General features: G+C 45.3%; 1 protein-coding gene across 2 annotated transcripts in view; it reads right to left on the bottom strand.

The window, feature by feature from the left end:
* The window catches only part of LOC144509414 (transcription cofactor vestigial-like protein 2), a 64,954-nt gene extending 59,983 nt beyond the window's left edge, over positions 1-4,971 (bottom strand). The window contains exon 1 of one of the 2 annotated variants that reach the window (XM_078238266.1): positions 4,533-4,971. The gene's annotated coding sequence lies outside the window, so the exon portion shown is untranslated. The remainder of the gene's footprint in view (positions 1-4,532) is intronic. The other variant, XM_078238271.1, reaches the window with a different exon arrangement.
* Between the last annotated feature and the right edge of the window lie 14,559 nt (positions 4,972-19,530).

Raw genomic sequence — 19,530 nt, 5'->3', positions numbered from 1 at the left:
TAAATTACGTGGTTAAACTTTCACACAATTCACATTCAAGAAACGCTGCAGAAACGCTGCCTGGCCCGTACCTGTCATAAAATGAAAGGACCATTCTAGTGGATGAACTGAAGTTGATTCAGAGTGCATCGCACTCAGTGTGAATTGTAGGATTGGGTGCGGTGATGGAGCCGAGAACCGTACTAGGTTGTTGTGGGAAGCTAAGTTTTGCCTTCTACACTGCCCTCTGATCCAGAAGAATTATTATTTTTCACCAATATATCATTTACCAGTATGTCCATGTTTCAGTCATTGAATTTAGATTTACAAATTGGAAGCTAAGGCATAACTGTACAGTTCTGTTCTCAATTGTAATTCTCTATCTGGGCAAGCAAATTTATTGACACTTTGAAGGTTTTCAAAGCTTGCAGAGGGATTTGGACCAGCTAGAAAAATGGGCTGAAAAATGGCAAATGGAATTTGACGCAGACAAGTGTGAGATATTGCACTTTGGAAGGACAAACCAAAGAAGAACGTACAGGGTAAATGGTAGGACTCTGAAGAGTGCAGTTGAACAGAGGGATCTGGGAATACAGGTACAGAATTCCCTAAAAGTGATGTCACAGGTGGATAGGGTTGTAAAGAGTTCCTTTGGTACACTGGCCTTTATAAATCGGAGTATCAAGTATAAAGGTTGGAGTGTTATGGTAAGGTTATATAAGGCATTGGTGAGGCCAAATTTAGAGTATTGTGTACAGTTTTGGTCACCTAGTTACAGGAAGGATGTAAATAAGGTTGAAAGAGTGCAGTGAAGGTTTGCAAGGATGTTGCCGGGGCTTGAGAAGCTGAGTTACAGAGAGAGATTGAATAGGTTGGGACTTTATTCCCTGGAGCGTAGAAGAATGAGGGGAGATTTGATAGAGGTGTACAAGATTTTGATGGGTATAGATAGAGTGAATGCAAGCAGGCTTTTTCCACTGAGGCTAGGGGAGAAAAAAACCAGAGGGCATGGGTTAAGGGTGAAAGGAGAAAAGTTTAAAGGGAATATTAGGGGGGGGCTTCTTCACGCAGAGAGTGGTGGGAGTGTGGAATGAGCTGCCGGAAGTGGTAAATGCGGGGTCACTTTTAACATTTAAGAAAAACTTGGACAGGTTCATGGATGAGAGGGGTGTGGAGGGATATGGTCCAAGTGCAAGTCAGTGGGACTAGGCAAAAAATGGTTCGGCACAGACAAGAAGGGCCAAAAGGCCTGTTTCTGAGCTGTAATTTTCTATGGTTCTATCTTAACAACAATTTAGGTGGCTAAATGAGTAAGCAGCATTCTTGTAGGATTGATTGTTTTATGTTATTCCCGATGAAAGTTGCATATCACAGAAATAATTGCAGGAAAATGAGGACCATCTATAATTTTGATGGACGGGCATAAACAATCATTTAACAAAAAACTAAAAACTATTTCCTGCCCAAAAGGACACATAAGGTCTGAAATGGCTGTAACTTAATACCATGTGAATGCCTTGCTGTCTATTTTAATGAAAGTGTCATCTGCTTAAAATAAATGGGTTAATATTGTGTTAATAAGTATTAAAATAGTGGAGGAAGAAATGTTATACCAATGGTCTACATAATTATCCCATGGTGTCATTCCAAGGCTTGAGATATTTAGGCGCTATTTTCGACTTCTGACAGGAAATATTCTTCAGGTTTTCTTGTACTTTTTGTAATGTTTGCCAATCAAAATGGCAGCTGGTTCCAATTTTCCGACAGTTGTCTCCGTGGATCATTCCAAGGTTTTCTCATTCCACGGTTCTGATCACATTTACCTGCCCTATTCCCACATCTCTGCAATCCATTTTCCTCCATCCATTTTTCCAATCAAACGGAATACAGGAATGAGATAGAGAATCTGGTGAACTGGTGCGACGACAATAATCTCTCCCTCAATGTCAACAAAATGAAGGAGATAGTCATCGACTTCAGGAAGCGTAAAGGAGAACATGCCCCTGTGTACATCAATGGAGACGAAATAGAAATGGTTGAGAACTTCAAGATTTTCAATGTCCAGATCACCAACAACCTGTCCTGGTCCCCCCATGCTGACACTATAGTTAAGCAAGTCCACCAACGCCTCTACTTTCTCAGGAGACTAGGGAAATTTGGCATGTCAGCTACGACTCTCACCAACTTCTACAGATGCACCATAGAAAGCATTCTTTCTGGTTGCATCACAGCTTGGTATGGCTCCTGCTCTGCCCAAGACCGCAAAAAACTACAAAGCGTCATGAATGAAGCCCAGTCCATCATGCAAACTAGCCTCCCATCCATCGACTCTGTCTACACTTCCTGCTGCCTCGGAAAAGCAGCCAACATAACCAAGGACCCCACGCATCCCGGTCATACTTTCTTCCACCATCTTCCATCGGGAAAAATATACAAAAGTCTGAGGTCACGTACCAACCGACTCAAGAACAGCTTCTTCCCTGCTGCTATCAGACTTTTGAATGGACCTACCTTGTATTAAGTTGATCTTTTTCTACACCCTAGCTATGACTGTGACACTTTATTCTGCACTCTCTCCTTTCCTTCTCTATGAATGGTATGCTTTATCTGTATAGTGTTCAAGAAAAAATACTTTTCACTGTATACTAAGGCAAGTGACAATAATAAATCAAATCAAATCAATCTAATATCAAATGTTGACATATCTTCTGCTTCCACCACTCAGTTGGGAAGGTAATTCCACAATGAGACTAACTATTGGCCGGAATTCTCTGATCTTGCCTGCAAACTGGGATTCTCTGATCCCGTTGCAGTGAACGGAGATTTGGCTGAACATTAAGTTCTCCGTTCTCACTGCTACGATGGCGGAGCATGAACGGCTGGAGAATTTCAGACATTATTGTCTTTTTTGACCAAAACAGCTTTTTCTTCCAGCTATACCACCCTTATCTGAAAGTGAAGAGTGAAGGATGGCTCCAAGGTGACCAAGGGTACCCTACCCAGTAACAATGAGCAGAAACAGTGCACAGATATAGCAAAGCTCACACTATCATCACAATTATTATTAAATGCCACATTGATACTTTGGCCGGAATTCTCTGGCCATTCATGTCTCGTCATCACTGCCAGCAAGAACGGTGAACTTGGCGCTCAGCCAAATCACCATTCACTGCAGTGGGACTGGAAATTCCCAGCTGCCGGCAAGGTCGGGGAAGCCAGCCCCCTGAAGCAAGTCAAGACCAATTTGCAAGACCGATGTTTCTTCCCCCCACCCCTCCAGCCTTCTGGACTCATTCCCGCCTGGGAAATGCTTATAAATTCATCCTGAGATGAAGCCTTAGCATTTTTACTGGGCTGGAGTGTCCCTGCTGCAGTAAAAGGGAGAAGATCAATGAGGAATTAGCAGTGGCAACAATGCTGCAAGGAAGGCGGGAATACAAGGAAATAATTTGAATTTCTTTTATTCATTCGTGGGACATGGGTGTCACTGGCTGGCCAGCATTTATTACCCATCCCTAGCTGCCCTTGAAACTGAATGGTTTGCTAGGCCATTTCAGAGGGCAGTTGAGAGTCAACCACATTGCTGTGGCTCTGGAGTCACATGTAGGCCAGACCAGGTAAGGATGGCAGATTTCCTTCCCTAAAGGACATTAGTGAACCAGATGGGTTTTTCCGACAATCGACAATGGTTTCATGGTCATCAGTAGATTCTTAATTCCAGATATTTTTTGTTGAATTCAAATTTCACCATCTGCTGTGGCCGGAATCGAACCTGGGTCCCCAGAACATTAACTGCGTTTCTGGATTAATAGCCTGGCGATAACGCCACGAGGCCATCATGGACAGGGAGTCTGCCCTCAGCTTATGATCCAACCCGATGTTTCATGTTTTGATCTTTCATCAGAACCCATGAGAAGATCATTGACCTGAAACATCCCACAGATCTGTGGGGTATTTCCAACAGTTTCTGTTTTCATTTCAAATGTCCAGAATCTTGCTTTTGAATCTTTTTTTTATCCTGGTTGGTTTGAATTTGGGTTAGAGTACCTGTTAAAACAGACAACTATTCACAAAGAGAATAAAACATATTCACCTGAGATCATGCACCTCTCATTGTACATATCTTGCCTTCAGGGCAAGCTCCTCAAATGTCTTATTAGATGATTAGACTTGATGAGCCGAATGGCCTCCTTCTGCACTGTAGGATTCTATGATAACCCATTTTAACTAACTTGTGCATCAATTTTCAGGCAGATGAGGGAGATCGGGTCTAATTTTAACTTTGTCTTAATGAATGGGTTTTGAGTGAGTTAAAATTGAGCCTTCTAAACAGCTCCCAAAATTCCAAACTGCAAGGACCCCAAAGCCAAAAGCAGTTCCTCGAGAGTCAATTTCATGTTTAAAGTAAAGATCCTGTTGCAAAAGCTGTACTTTAGTGCCCAGCATGAATACATTTAATACAACATTACCAATGTAAGTGTAAGTTAATGTTATTTCTCAGCTACAGTTATGGAGCGACACCTGAAACAGCTGATACAAAAGATGTACAGTACCTTAGGCTTCCAGTATTCGCAAACAAGGACCTCAGCACCTATTTTTCAGTTGTCAATGGTATCCTTCAGAATATCTGCAGTAGATCTTCCGTGCACAAGCAAAGGGATCCTTGAAAGCAAAGTTAACACTTTGAAAGCATAGCTAATGTTTATATACTTTCAGTCGTAGGAGAGAAAACAATAAAAAAAAGGGTGGTGATCCGAAAGGATCCACTCCATTTTGGATAAAAACAGTCTGGACAAGTGTACAGGGTTAACATGAGTTCATCCAGTACTCAAGACAGAGTCAAATGGTAAACATTAATGTGAACTCCTTTAGGCAGATAGAGATTGTTTAGTAAATGTGTACTGTCATACATTAGACTGGTAATTTATGATGCTTTAAATGTCATATTCATGGGAGAGTTACCTCCATAGATGGGTGTCACCGTATGACTGTGTGCTTGAATGAGGTCACCTTCCATTTATAAGTGGAGGCTTGTTGCCAGCTCCTCAGCATCTGCCTCTGATGTGACAGCACTGTTGGTGTTCTAAATTACCCAGTCATGTGCTTGCATCCTGGTGACCTGAGGCCCAGGCGTAAACTTAGAAACTTGCCCTGTAACTCTAGTCGAGTGGCATTGGTGGGACAGCTGAAGAGAAATCACAAGGACATGATGTAAGTTGGTGCTGTGAATATGTTTGACAGCAGTTAGACAACTTGGCAGCCCAAGTTCTCACCTTTTGATTTATTGCAACAATCACATCATAATGTAAGAATGCCAAGTTTCAACGCCGGGCGTTTCAGCATTCGTAAATTGATTTAAAATATCTGAACATGTAACCAATATAATGGTGGAAAGTATTTTACGTGTAAATTAAATTTCATTGTAATCCAAGCATCTGTAATGGATTGACTCGCCACTCCTCTTGCCTTCCATCTAATCATACCTTTCAGTCACAAATCCACTGTGGCACAGTGGTTAGCACTGCTGCCTCACAGTGCTGCATTCGATTCCCGGCTTGGGTGACTGTACGTGGAGAGTTTGAACATTCTCCCTGTGACTGCTATTCCTCCGGGTGCTCTGGCTTCCTACCACAGTCCGAAAGACGTGTTGGTTAGGTGCATTGGCCATGCTAAGTTATCCCTCAGTGTACCCAAACAGGTGCTGGAGTGTGGCGACTAGGGGATTTTCACAGTAACTTCATTGTAGTGTTAATGCAAGCCTACTTGTGACACTAATAAATAAACTTTTTTTTCCAGAAATATGTTGATTGTCTTTTGATTTTTATAGCAATCAATCCACGTCCTATGTATTGCAAGTCAGTGAGCTGCACCAAGATGTTGCCAATTCTTTCTGAACGAGGCACCGTGTTCCTAATTACACACTCCTCAGTATCAGAAAACACACCTATCATTGTACGAAATACGACAAATGTTTTAAGCAGTCTTGTAAACAGAGGAATGTGCAATGTTATGGTCCATGTACTTCACTACTAGTGTGTGGCACTTCTGACACTGATGCAGTACTCTGCCAGTGAATGGCATATCGTTCGAACAAAAGAGGTGAAACTCTACAGTTCAGGTGCTGCAACCTTTGGTGGGGCCAGAGAGCAGAGTTTGGAGGTGAAGGAAGCAATTGCTATTGACTCTTCAGCCAGCACTACTTGCAAGGTTAGTTAAAAAAAAGAGTATTGGCTCTGAGATCGTAGCTCTCTGCTCAAGCACCTTCCTCTGGGGTCTAAAAGGCAATGTAAAAGTGTCAGAGTTGACTCACTGATACTATCGTTCTGCTGATTACAGCTACCATCATAAACGTCTAAAGTCTTGCAAAACTAACACATTGCAAACATTCCTAATGAGTGAGGTGTTGGGCCCATCACAGCAAACCTCGAGCAAAACCTTTGTGGTTTTGAAGCTCTTACAGATCATCAAAAAAACTCTACTTAGAATCATAGAATCATATAGGAATATAGCACGGAAACAGGCCCTTCAGCCCAACTGGTCCGTGTTGACTATGGTGCCCTCCCAGCTAATCCCAATTGCCCGCGTCTAGCCCATATCCCTTTAATTCTTTCCCATTCATGTACTTATCCAAATGCTTTTAAAATGTTGCTATTGTACCTCAACCACTTTCTCTGGCAGCTCGTTCCATATGTGCACCACCCTCTGCGTGATGAAGGTACCCCTCAGGTCCCCTTTAAATCTTTCCCCTCTCACCTTAAACCTATGCCGTCTAATTTTCAATTCCCCTTCCCTGGGAAAAAGACAATGTGCGTGCACCCTATCTATGCCCCTCATGATTTTATATATCTCAATAAGGTCACCCTTCATTCTTGATAACTTATTGATAACAGAAAACCTACATTTAAAAATGATTACATGACAATAAATGAAACGATGTTTGTTATTGACAATCATCTTCAGTAAATGTCCAGACAGTTAATTAATCATTAAACAGTCACTCTCAGGATGAGCTGCTAGCATGCAGATGTCTTCTTCAGTTTTCTGATTTAGGTCAGTTTCTGACATGCTGGAATTATTTGAGAATATGAGAATATCAAATTAAAACTAAGACCGAATAAAATGCAAGTTGCAGAACCGATATTTGGGTCAGGAATGGCAAACCCGTCTTTACAGAGGTGTATCGATAACACAGTAATGATCCCATAGGGCAGGATTTTACACTACCCCATCCCACACTCCTCTACCCTCTCCGCCCTGGGACCCCTGCCATTTACCTGTCCTCCGGGTCCTGGGACTTAGTGCCAGGTAGCTCCTTAGAGTGCTTGGAGGGACCAGAAAGGTGAGACTCCCTCCTGAATGAGGGGTGGAAGTCGCAACTCCAAAAAATCAACGCTCGTTAGAATGCAATATAGCATTGGGGCTGCTGGAGTCGGCGAGAATGTGTACCCTGACAACTCTTCAGACGGTGAGGTTGGTTAGGGTTAAGGTTAGGGTACAGGTTAAGGTTAGGGTACATGTTAGGGTTAGGGTTAAGGTGAGGGTACAGATTTAGGTTAGGGTTAGAGTCAGAGCTAAGCTCCTGCCATCCTAAAAATTCAAAGAGCAAAGAACAGTATAGCACAGGAACAGGCCCTTCGGCCCTCCAAGCCTGCGCCGATCACATTTACCTATCTAAACCAAGTGCTTATATCCCTTCACTGCAATGTTAATTAAGCCTAATTGTAACACTAATAAATAAACTTAAACTTAAAAAAAAACACATTCTTTGATTCCAAAAATCTATCACTCACAGTCCTGAATATACTCATTGACTGAGCGAGAACTGGAGTTTGCTCGAATCTCTCAGTGGGTAGTGGCCCAATAATCAATGTGAGAATGTGCGATTCTGCATATCCGGGAAGCGGGAATAGAAAACTGGTGTTTCTTGCTGAGAATGTAATACCACGAGATGGACATTAAGGTGCACAGAAGCAGACATTCTCCTAACATATTATAGGTAAAATATAGGAAATCGATGCTGAAGTGAGTCATCGAATCCTACAGTGCAGAAGGAGGCCATTCGGCCCATCGGGTCTGCACCGACCACAATCCCACCCAGACTCCACCCCAATAACCCCATGTATTTACCCGAGCTAGGACCCATGACACTAAGGGGCAATTTAGCACGGCCAATCCACCTAACCTGCACATCTTTGGACTGTGGGAGGAAACCGGAGCACCCGGAGGAAACTCACTCGGACACGGGGAGAATGTGCAAACTCCACACAGACAGTGACCCGAGTCTGGAATTGAACCGGGTTTCTGGCGCTGTGAGGCAGCAGTGCTAACCGCTGTGCCACCGTGCCATCCCAGTGTACTCTGACTGCTATGACGATTAGAATGTGAATTTTTCTCGCCACAATCCAATAGAAACTTGAAGCATTACATTTATTGTCAAAAGACCTATGACTGGATACAGTAGCTGAACACAAATGGACAATCCCTTCAGCCCAGTTGGATTAGCGTCAAGTATTACACTGGGTCACAAATGGTTGGACCTTGGGAAACGGGACAATTAATGAAAAAGGCTGGGATGGCAGATTTGTTCCTGGCTGGTTTGGCTGCTGGGTGAGTTTGGTTTGAATAAAAATGTCACTTCATTCTTGGGACTCTTCTGAGAGAGCTTCCCTCTTAACATGATTAGCATCAGATTTTCCTCACTGTCCTGATCCCTGCAGAACACATGTTTTCTCAGATGCTCCCCCGTCTATTTTTAGATCCCAGCTTCATCCTGCGTGGGATCATTTTACTGTGCATGGACATTTGTTGCTTTGGCAGCCCTGAGTTGATGTTGACAGGGATTCACTGTGGTTAAGCTCTGAAAACATTTGGCTCCAGCCGCAGGCAAATCTCTGTCTGACAGAAGCGACTATTCGAAAAGCCCGTCCTCACCAAATTTCACCGAGAAGCAGCTCCACAAGATGGTCATAACATGAGGCTGAATTTACATTTTCAGGTCCCACCCCACTGCCAGGACAGTATCCAGGCTTGGCCTGACAAGTAGTAAGTGATATTTGAGTCACATAAGTGCCAGGCAATGACCATCTCCAACAAGAGAGGACTTAACCATCTCCCCTTGATATCCAATCGTATTACTATCGCTGAATCCCCCACTATCAACATTCTTGGGGTTACCATTGACCAGAAACTCAACTGGACCCAGCCATATAAATACTGTGGCTTCAACAGCAGGTCAGAGGTTGGGAATTCTGCGGTGAGTAATTCACCTTCTGACTCCCCCCAAAGCCTGTCCACCATCTTGAAGGCACAAGACAGGAGTGTGAAAGTGTGATGGAATACTCTCCAAATGCCTGGATGAGCGCAGCTCCAATAACAGTCAAGAGATTTGTCACCATCCAGTATAAAGAAGTTCAAGGAGGCAGCTCACCAGCATCTTCTCAAGGCAATTAGGGATGGGCAGGAAGTGCTGGCCAGGTCAGTGACACTTACACCCCATGAAAGAATTTTTAAAAAGAGGACAAGCAGGACAGGTCCCCACAACATGCCAACATCAGGATACAGAAGGGGTTTTTAAGGAGGTGGGTGAGGGAGTAACCACTTCCGGATCCTCGATAGATGGACTGTGAGCTCTATTGGTAGGAGGGTCAAAAGGAGGCTTTCCAACACTTAAAGATCAGCCTCCCCACCGTCAGAGGTGGGAGCTGTCAGTGGAGGTAGTAGAATAAGAGGGTGCCTTCAGATGGTGGTGCCCTTTGGGCACAGCTGCCATACTGTTATATTGGAGGCTGAATTGTGGCCCTGTGGCAATCATGGGGGGGGGGTGGGTGTTAAACTCAATGAGGCATCGTTCGCCCCGTTGTTTTGTTGCTGGGAACCAACTTCAAATCATTGGCTGGTCTTTGTTCCCAGTGGGAATCCAGTCTATCTTCTGACAAGTGCACTCAATGGACAATTTAATTGGCTGAATTTGCTGCCTGAAATTGGAGGGGGCAGACTGACTTACTGGTGGATAGTGACAACTGGTGGACTGCCACCCTGGCACCCTGGCTGTGTCACCCAGGCAGTGTCACCCTGGCAGTGTCAACCTGGCTATATCAACCTGGCGGTATCACCTTGGCTGTACCAGTGCTAGGTTGGGACTGCTAGCATGTCACTGCTAGGGTGCCAGGTTGGCAGTGCTAAGTGGGGGGTGGGAGGGGGGGGTGGTGAAAGGGGGAGCATGGAGGAGGGCTCCTGAAGGGGGAGGTCTGGGGGGGGGGGGGGCACTGAAGGGGCACCTTTGGTGACCACATAGTGGGGTGTCGCTCACTTGGGGGAGGAGGTGCTGGTACCAGCAAGTGGGGCAGGAGAGAGTGCTGATGCCAATAAGTGGGGGAGGGTCTTAGCCAGCAAGTAGGAGGGGAAAGGTAAACGGTTGTCAGGGGATGGGGCTCCCTTTAAAAAGGGCGCCCCAATCTCCGTGGATCTGGCCTTGCCAGGGTCTTTAGGTCCTCATTGCAAAGAAATTGTAAAAGTGGGAGAATTCATAGAGTATCTCCCCAGGTTCCAAAGAAAATTCCTAATTAAACCGCCCAGCTGGAATCTCATCAGTTTCCCCACTGGGGACATCAATTAGAAATGTTTGGGAGAATTCCGCCTGATGAAATGCCATTTATTGGGTGCCCATTTCACATGGGCTGTGGATATTATTAGAGGATGTGTAGTGGAGATATCAATGATTTGCCCAGGTGAAAAATAACTGATTCCTGTATAGAATGGGTGAGTAATAACCTTGTGCCAAAAATGAGTCCTTATTCACTTCAGACTCTTCAGTAGAAGATCTTTGCCCCAATATTTAGGTTATTACAGACTCTTTGGAGGTTTCTATCAGAATTACAGTGAGGGGAAGTGTTTACAGTGTGTGGAAAAATGATCCTAAGATGCTGAAACATAGCAGCCAACCTCATTGTAAACCAGTAAGTGAAGCAAGGCTGTGCACTGGGATTTGCTGTAAACCAATAGAAACAAAGTGAATGATGAAATTTGCATTTCCAGAGTAACTCCTATTTGACAACTACAGTGATGATATTGAGGAGAATCATTTACAGGTTGTCATGTACATATCACTGCCATGACCGTAAATGTGAGAGGCAACGTCTTAATATTGATTTGATTTGATTTGATTTATTATTGTCACATGTATTAACATACAATGAAAAGTATTGTTTCTTGCGTGCTATACAGACAAAGCATACCGTTCATAGAGAAGAAAAGGAAAGAGTGCAGAATGTAGAGTTACAGTCATAGCTAGGGTGTAGAGAAAGATCAACTTAGTGTGAGGTAGGTTCATTCAAAGGTCTGATGGCAGCAGGGAAGAAGCTGTTCTTGAGTCGGTTAGCACCTGATCTCAGACCTTTGTATCTTTTTCCCGACGGAAGAAGGTGGAAGACAGAATGTCCGAGGTGCGTGGGGTCCTTAATTATGCTGGCTGCTTTTCCAAGGCAGCGGGAAGTGTAGACAGAGTCAATGGGTGGGAGACTGGTTTGCGTGATGGGTTGGGCTACATTCACGACCTTTTGTAGTTTCTCACGGTCTTGGGCAGAGCAGGAGCCATACCAAGCTGTGATACAACCAGAAAGAATGCTTTCTATGGTGTATCTGTAAAAGTTGGTGAGAGTCGTAGCTGACATGCCAAATTTCCTTAGCCTTCTGAGAAAATAGAGGCGTTGGTGGGCTTTCTTAACTATAGTGTCGGCATGGGGGACCAGGACAGGTTGTTGGTGATCTGGAGACCTAAAAACTTGAAGCTTTCGAACATTTCTACTTCGTCCCCGTTGTGTAGACAATGGCATGTTCTCCACTATGCTTCCTGAAGTCGATGACAATCTCCTTCATTTTGTTGACATTGAAGGAGAGATTATTGTCGTTGTACCAGTTCACCAGATTCTCTATCTCTTTCCTGTACTCCGTCTTGTCATTGTTTGAGATCTGACCCCATAAGATGGTGTCATCAGCAAACTTGAATATCAAGTTGGAGGGGAATTTGGCCACACAGTCATAGGTATATAAGGAGTATAGTAAGGGGCTGAGGACACAGCCTTGTGGGGCATCGGTGTTGAGGATGATGGTGGAGGAGGTGTTGTTGCCTACTCTATTAAACGCATAAAGATTGGACACAAGAATGAAGGATCAATGCTTTCTGCATACTTTGCAGCTCATCTCCTGAGCTTGAACATATTCTCCAAGTGAGATTCTCCGGACTCTGTTTTTCTCAGTGGGAGGAGGCAACACGCCATCTACTGCCCCGCCCCCCACCCCTCCCCCGCTGTCAATGGGATTTCCCAGTGAAGCCACCCCACGCTGCTGGGACACCCACAGTAGTGGGTGAGCTACTGTGGAGCTGGAGGAGACTACAGGGATAGGGAGGGCTAATTTTCCCATTAACTGCACCCCACGCTGTCGGGAAACCTGTGGCACCATCAGCGGGACCAGAAGATTCCACCGGCATAAACTGCCAGAAAATTCCGGCCTGTCTCTCCCGCACTAAAGTTTATTTGTATCTTTTCAATCTCAACTGCACCTTGAATTAAAATTGGGCTTGAAGTTAAATGTTGGATGTCTCAGGGACAGGACTGGGTGCTTCAGGTGCCGGGTTTTAGATGTTTCAGGAAGGACAGGGAGGGAGGCAAGAGAGGGGGGGGAGTTGCAGCGAGACATAGATAGAATGCAAGACTGGGCGGAGAAGTGGCAGATGGACTGTTGATCAGGGATAGTGTCACGGCTGTAGAGAAGGTGGACGCCGTGGAGGGATTGACTACGGAGTCTCTGTGGGTGGAGGTTAGGAACAGGAAGGGGTCGGTAACGTTGCTGGGTGTTTTCTATAGGCCGCCCAATAGTAACAGAGATGTTGAGGAGCAGATGGGGAAACAGATCCTGGAGAGATGTAGGAATAACAGAGTTGTCGTGATGGGAGATTTTAATTTCCCAAACATAGATTGGAATATCCCTAGGGCTAGGGGTTTGGATGGAGAGGAGTTTGTTAGGTGTGTCCAGGAGAGTTTCCTGACACAGTATGTGGATAAGCCTACTAGAGGAGAGGCTGTACTTGATCTGGTGCTGGCTAATGAACCTGGACAGGTGGAGGATCTCTCGGTGGGTGAGCATCTTGGGGATAGCGATCATAATTCTATCTCCTTCACGATAGCATTGGAAAGAGATAGGATCAGGCAGGCTAGGAAAGTGTTTCTCTGGAGTAAAGGGAAATACAGTGTCATCAGGGAGGAAATTAGACGGGTAAATTGGAAGGAGGCATTCTTGGGGAAAAGTACCGAAGGAAAGTGGAGGATTTTCAAGGAATGTTTGTCTGGAGCTCTGCATGACAACGTTCCGATGAGACAGGGGGGGTGTTGGTAGGGTACGGGAACCGTGGTGCACGAAGGTTGTGATGAACCTGGTGAATAAGAAAAGAGAGGCGTACAGAAGGTTCAGAGAGCTAGGAGGTGTTAAGGATTTAGAGGAGTATACGGGATGTAGGAAGGAGCTTAAGAAGGAAATTAGGAGAGCGAGAAGGGGTCATGAGAAGGCCTTGGCGGGTAAGATTAAGGAGAACCCCAAGGCTTTCTACAAATATGTCAAGAGTAAAAGGATGAGATGTGAAGGCATAGGACCCTTAAAAGGTGAAGGGGGAAAAGTTTGTGCGGAACCGTTAGAAATGGCGGAGCTGCTTAATGAATACTTTACCTCGGTATTCACGGTGGAAAGGGATCTGGGTGGTTGTACTGCTGGTTTGCGGTGGACAGAAAGGATCGAGCATGTGGACATAAAGAAAGAGGATGTGTTGGAACTATTGAATGGCATCAAGGTTGGTAAGTCGCCGGGACCGGATGGGATGTACCCCAGGTTACTGTGGGAGGCGAGGGAGGAGATTGCGGAGCCTTTGGCGATGATCTTTGCATCGTCGATGGAGACGGGAGAGGTTCCGGAGGATTGGAGGATTGCAGATGTGGTCCCTATATTCAAGAAAGGGAACAGGGACAGCCCGGGAAATTACCGACCGGTGAGTCTAACCTCAGTGGTTGGTAAGTTGATGGAGAGGATCCTGAGAGACAGGATTTATGATCATCTAGAGAAGTTTAGTATGATCAAAAGTAGTCAGCACGGCTTTGTCAAGGGCAGGTCATGCCTTACGAGCCTGGTTGAGTTCTTTGAAAATGTGACCAAACACATTGACGAAGGAAGAGCGGTGGATGTGGTCTATATGGACTTCAGCAAGGCGTTCGATAAGGTCCCCCATGCAAGACTTCTTGAGAAAGTGAGAGGGCATGGGATCCAAGGGGCTGTTGCCTTGTGGATCCAGAACTGGCTTGCCTGCAGAAGGCAGAGAGTGGCTGTGGAGGGGTCTTTCTCTGCATGGAGGTCAGTGACCAGTGGAGTGCTCCAGGGATCTGTTCTGGGACCCTTGCTGTTTGTCATTTTCATAAATGACCTGGATGAGGAAGTGGAGGGATGGGTTGGTAAGTTTGCTGACGACACCAAGGTAGGTGGTGTTGTGGATAGTTTGGAGGGATGTCAGAAGTTGCAGCGAGACATAGATAGAATGCAAGACTGGGCGGAGAAGTGGCAGATGGACTTCAACCCGGATAAGTGTGTGGTGATCCATTTTGGCAGATCCAATGGGATGAAGCAGCAATATAATATGAAGGGTACCATTCTTAGCAGTGTAGAGGATCAGAAGGACCTTGGGGTCCGGGTCCATAGGACTCTTAAATCGGCCTCGCAGGTGGAGGATGCGGTCAAGAAGGCGTATGGCGTACTGGCCTTCATTAATCGAGGGATTGAGTTTAGGAGTCGGGAGATAATGCTGCAGCTTTATAGGACCCTGGTTAGACCCCACTTGGAGTACTGCGCGCAGTTCTGGTCACCTCATTACAGGAAAGATGTTGAAGCCATTGAAAGGGTGCAGAGGAGATTTACAAGGATGTTGCCTGGATTGGGGGGCATGCCTTATGAGGATAGGTTGAGGGAGCTTGGTCTCTTCTCCCTGGAGAGACGAAGGATGAGAGGTGACCTGATAGAGGTTTACAAGATGTTGAGAGGTCTGGATAGGGTGGACTCTCAGAGGCTATTTCCAAGGGCTGAAATGGTTGCTACGAGAGGACACAGGTTTAAGGTGCTGGGGGGTAGGTACAGAGGAGATGTCAGGGGTAAGTTTTTCACTCAGAGGGTGGTGGGTGAGTGGAATCGGCTGACGTCGGTGGTGGTGGAGGCAAACTCGTTGGGGTCTTTTAAGAGACTTCTGGATGAGTACATGGGATTTAATGGGATTGAGGGCTATAGATAGGCCTAGAGGTGGGGATGTGATCGGCGCAACCTGTGGGCCGAAGGGCCTGTTTGTGCTGTGGCTTTCTATGTTCTATGTTAAACCCTCAGTATTTACACTGCTGGACCTATTCAACAATGTTCCGCAGCACTCACCTTTATGTTGCTTTGCACAATTCAAGGTGTTTTTAGCTATTCCCTTCCACAAGAGCATTCTCCTTGAAGCTGGACCCTTGACCCCACTCATCTCAGGTGTCCACTAAAAGCGCAGAGATAAGGAACTTTAAGCATGTCACTAAAACTATAGCTTCCTGTAGTTACATGCTTCACAGCCCAGTTAGAAAAGATTGTCTACAGACTATATCGAATTACCCTGCAGTTTGTATAGGGGAGGAAGTCCCAGCACTGAGATTTATTCCAGCACTTTAAGCCTTAAAACACTCATCAATGCCAGGCTCAGCCAGCCCACATTGACTGATAAACAGCTTCCTTGAAAGTGGATCAAATAAATCTTAACACAACGGACTTTAGGTCCACATAACTCTAGCTCCTCCTTTCAAAGAAAAAATATCTAATGGGTGTTTTTTTTTACTGGAGGCTCCAACACAGTCTGTGAATGAGAAATTTAGCTCTTCATAGATAGAATCCCCACAGCGCCGAAGGAGGCCATTCAGCCCATCAAGCCTGCACCGACCACAATTCCTACCAAGCCCTACTCCCACAACCTCTCATATTTACCCTGCTAATCCCCTTGATACAAGGGTTAATTTAATGTAACCTGCAGATCTTTAGACTTTGGGAGGAAACTGGAGCACCCGGAGGCAACCCACACAGACACGGGGATAATATGCAAACTCCACACAGCCAATGACCTGAGGCTGGAATTGAACCTGGGACCCTGGCGCTGTGAGGCAGCAGTGCCAACCACTGTGCCACCGTGCCGCTTCCGAATGTCATAGAGTCACATGCAGCTTGATCTTACTTGCAAAATATATTTAAAAAACAGTGATAGAAAGAAAACGGAATAGGATTACATTACATAAGATATACACCAGCAGAATGTCTGGGTGGCATGGTGGCACAGTGGTTAGCACTGCTGCCTCGCAGCGCCAGAGACCCGGGTTTGATTCCAGCCTCTGCTCACTGTCTGTGTGGAGTCTACACGAAAGGCTCAGTGCTGCCGGGGAGGGTGGGTGCCGAAGAAAGGGAAGGTGCTTCCAGTGTGCTCCCTCAGGGGGATGGTCGCTGCGGTGCTGTCTCAGGGAGCTGCAGACCCGTGAAAAATAAATAGCGATGGACAAACCATGCAAGGAGTGTCTGGGCAGTACATTCAAACACAAAGCACAGTCCCCAGACACATTTGTTACTTTTATTTCAGCCCTGACATTTTATCCTGCCCTGGATCGAGGTGGTAGCTTAAACGTAAAGGCCGTCTTGTCAATCGACCTGCAGGCCAACCGTAAAGGCAAACGGGCCACATAAAACTGCAGTCGATTAACCCCTTAATGGGCTAAATTGCCCGTTTGATTGTCAGTGTGCATACTTCTGACTGCTGCGCGCACTCGTAGGATGGAAATATCGCATGTGTGCCCGATGTCTTCTGGCGCGATTTCATCTGCTTCTGGATCAGGCGCACTGTAAAATTCTCGCCGCTATTGTTCTTAGGTGACCTGAATTACATGCAGTACTTCAGGTGTGGTCTGACCAATGTTTGAGACAGGTTTGGCAAAACATCTTCTGGACGGAGAAATGGCAGATGGTATTTTATCCGGATAAATGCGAGGTGATGCATTTTGGTCGATCCAATTCAGGTGGGAGCTATAAAATAAATGGCAGAACCAAGAGGAGCATCGACACACAGAGGGATCTGGGAGTACAGGCCCACAGATCCTTAAAAGTGGCAGCACAGGTGGAAAAGGTGGTGAAGAAAGCATATGGCATGCTTGCCTTCACTGGACGGGGCATCGAGTATAAAAGTTGGCAAATTATGTGACAGTTATATAAAACATTGGTTCGGCCACATTTGGAATACTGTGACCAATTCTGGTCACCACACTACCAGAAGGACGTGGACGCTTTAGAGAGAGTACAGAAAAGGTTTACCAGGATGTTGCCTGGTATGGAGGGTATTAGCTCCGAGGAGAGATTGAATAAACTGGGATTGTTCTCCCTGGAAAAACGGAGGCTGAGGGGGGGCGACCTGATAGAAGTTTATAAAATTATGGGGGGTATGGATAGGGTGAACAGTTGGAAGCTTTTCCCCAGGGCAGAAATGACAATTACAAGGGGGCACAAGTTCAAGGTAAGGGGGAAAGATTCAGTGGAGATGTGCAGGGAAAGATTTTACACAGGGGGTGGTGGGGGCCTGGAATCCACTGCCAAGTGAGGTGGTTGAGGCAGACACGTCAGCCAATTTAACACTTATCTGGATAGACACATGAACAGATGGGGAATAGAGGGATACAGGCGGTTGGTCTAGATAGGACAACGTGACCGTAGGGCCTGTTCCTGTGCTGTACTGTTCTTTGTTCTTTTCAATTCTACCCCTCTGGAAATAAGAATAAAATCATTAAACCTATTATAATTTATCTTGGCCAGATTATATATTTTTCTGACTGTGTCAGAAACAAAATTGTTAAACAGCTAAATAGAGTAGACCATACACCAATTCATCAGAAAAAGGTTCACATCACTTTGGTCTGTCAGGTAACAACATAGTTAATGTTGTCAGAATATATTTCATAATTTGTCAGGTTAGAATCCCTCAGGTACTTTCTTCCCTAAGTTTTGGTCTCTGTGCCATATATATTCCAAAGTAAAAGAAGCTCGTTCTAATTCCCACCACTCGCCACATATATTTACAAATTTTACGAGAACCATTTGAACAGTCCCATATGACCCAAGGCTCTGACACATGAATTATTGCTGCATTGAACTGTGCCTGACAAGTATCTTCTGGATTTTGCTTTGGATGGGGTTCCGGGACCAAGGCCTGTGCTAATATTGTTTTCAAATCAGCTGCCAGAAGGCACGAGAGGCTGACAACTCTCTCCACTTCCTGTGTTTGGAGGTATGCACAACATTGCACATGTTGTGTATGGGATGGAATTGGTAAGAACTATTGGACTGACCTCAACAACCCTTCAGGCCGCAGCTACAACTTCGAAAATGTTGCAATTTTAAAGTCTGTATAAACAGATGATAGCGGCATGGTGGCACAGTGGTTAGCACTGCTGCCTCATAGCGCCAGGGACCCAGGTTCAACTTCTGGCTTGGGTCACTGTCTGTGCGGAGTCTGCACGTTCTCCCCGTGTCTGAGTGGGTTTCCTCCGGGTGCTCCGGTTTCCTCCCACACTCCAAAAGATGTGCTGGTTAGGTGCATTGGCCATGTTAAATTCTCCCTCAGTGTACCTGAAGAGACGCCGGAGTGTGGCAACTCGGGGCTTTTCACAGTTAACTTCATTGCAGTGTTAATGTAAGCCTACTCGTGATACTAATAGATAAACTGGAGTGAGAATTAAGGATTAATCAACTAACTTCAGGTCCTTTTAATCAATCTTTCGCTGTTTGTTTACTATTTATGATGTCATTAAATATCACAATGTTAGTTGAAGTTTGTAGTTCATCAGTTGGAAACCTCTGAATCTAAAGTCTGTGTCTTTAAGCTGCGTTTTATATTTGCGAACAGCATTGCAATGCGAGAATCCTGCACTGCCAGAGTTTCTGTGCTGCCATTGAGATGTTAAGTGGAGGCCCCATCTGGTGGCTCAGAATATTGTTACATTATTACCGCCCCTCAACCAACCAGAGATAATTTGAAAGGAAGAAATCATACTTCTCTTTTTAAATCTTTGTAAAGAAATTATCCTTTCTTCATTCTTTGTGTCTGTGGTAATTTACCCTCTGTCATTCCTTGTAAGTAGCTTATTTGTAACAGTTTTCGGTTCTGGTCACTTTCCTGCCTTCTTTTACCCCCCCCACCCCCCGACCCCTCTCCAACCCCCCAAAACAACAAGTGACTAATAACCAGATTCGTAGGCCAGAACTTTTAGCAGTGGCTGTTAATTCACTCAACGTGGGAGGGAGTTCTGTTATTAAACAGGAAAGAGTGCAAAAGAGATTTACAAGGATGTTACCGGGTCTGGAAGATTTGAATTATAAGAAGAGGCTGGATAAGGTAGGATTTCTTTCCCTGGAGCTTAGGAGGATGAGATGTGATCTTATAGAGATTTATAAAATCATGAGGGGCATAGA

Source organism: Mustelus asterias, chromosome 21, assembly GCF_964213995.1.
Source record: "Mustelus asterias chromosome 21, sMusAst1.hap1.1, whole genome shotgun sequence".
In the NCBI taxonomy this organism is placed as follows: Eukaryota; Metazoa; Chordata; class Chondrichthyes; order Carcharhiniformes; family Triakidae; genus Mustelus; species Mustelus asterias.
This window is presented reverse-complemented; position numbering and strand designations above follow the sequence as displayed.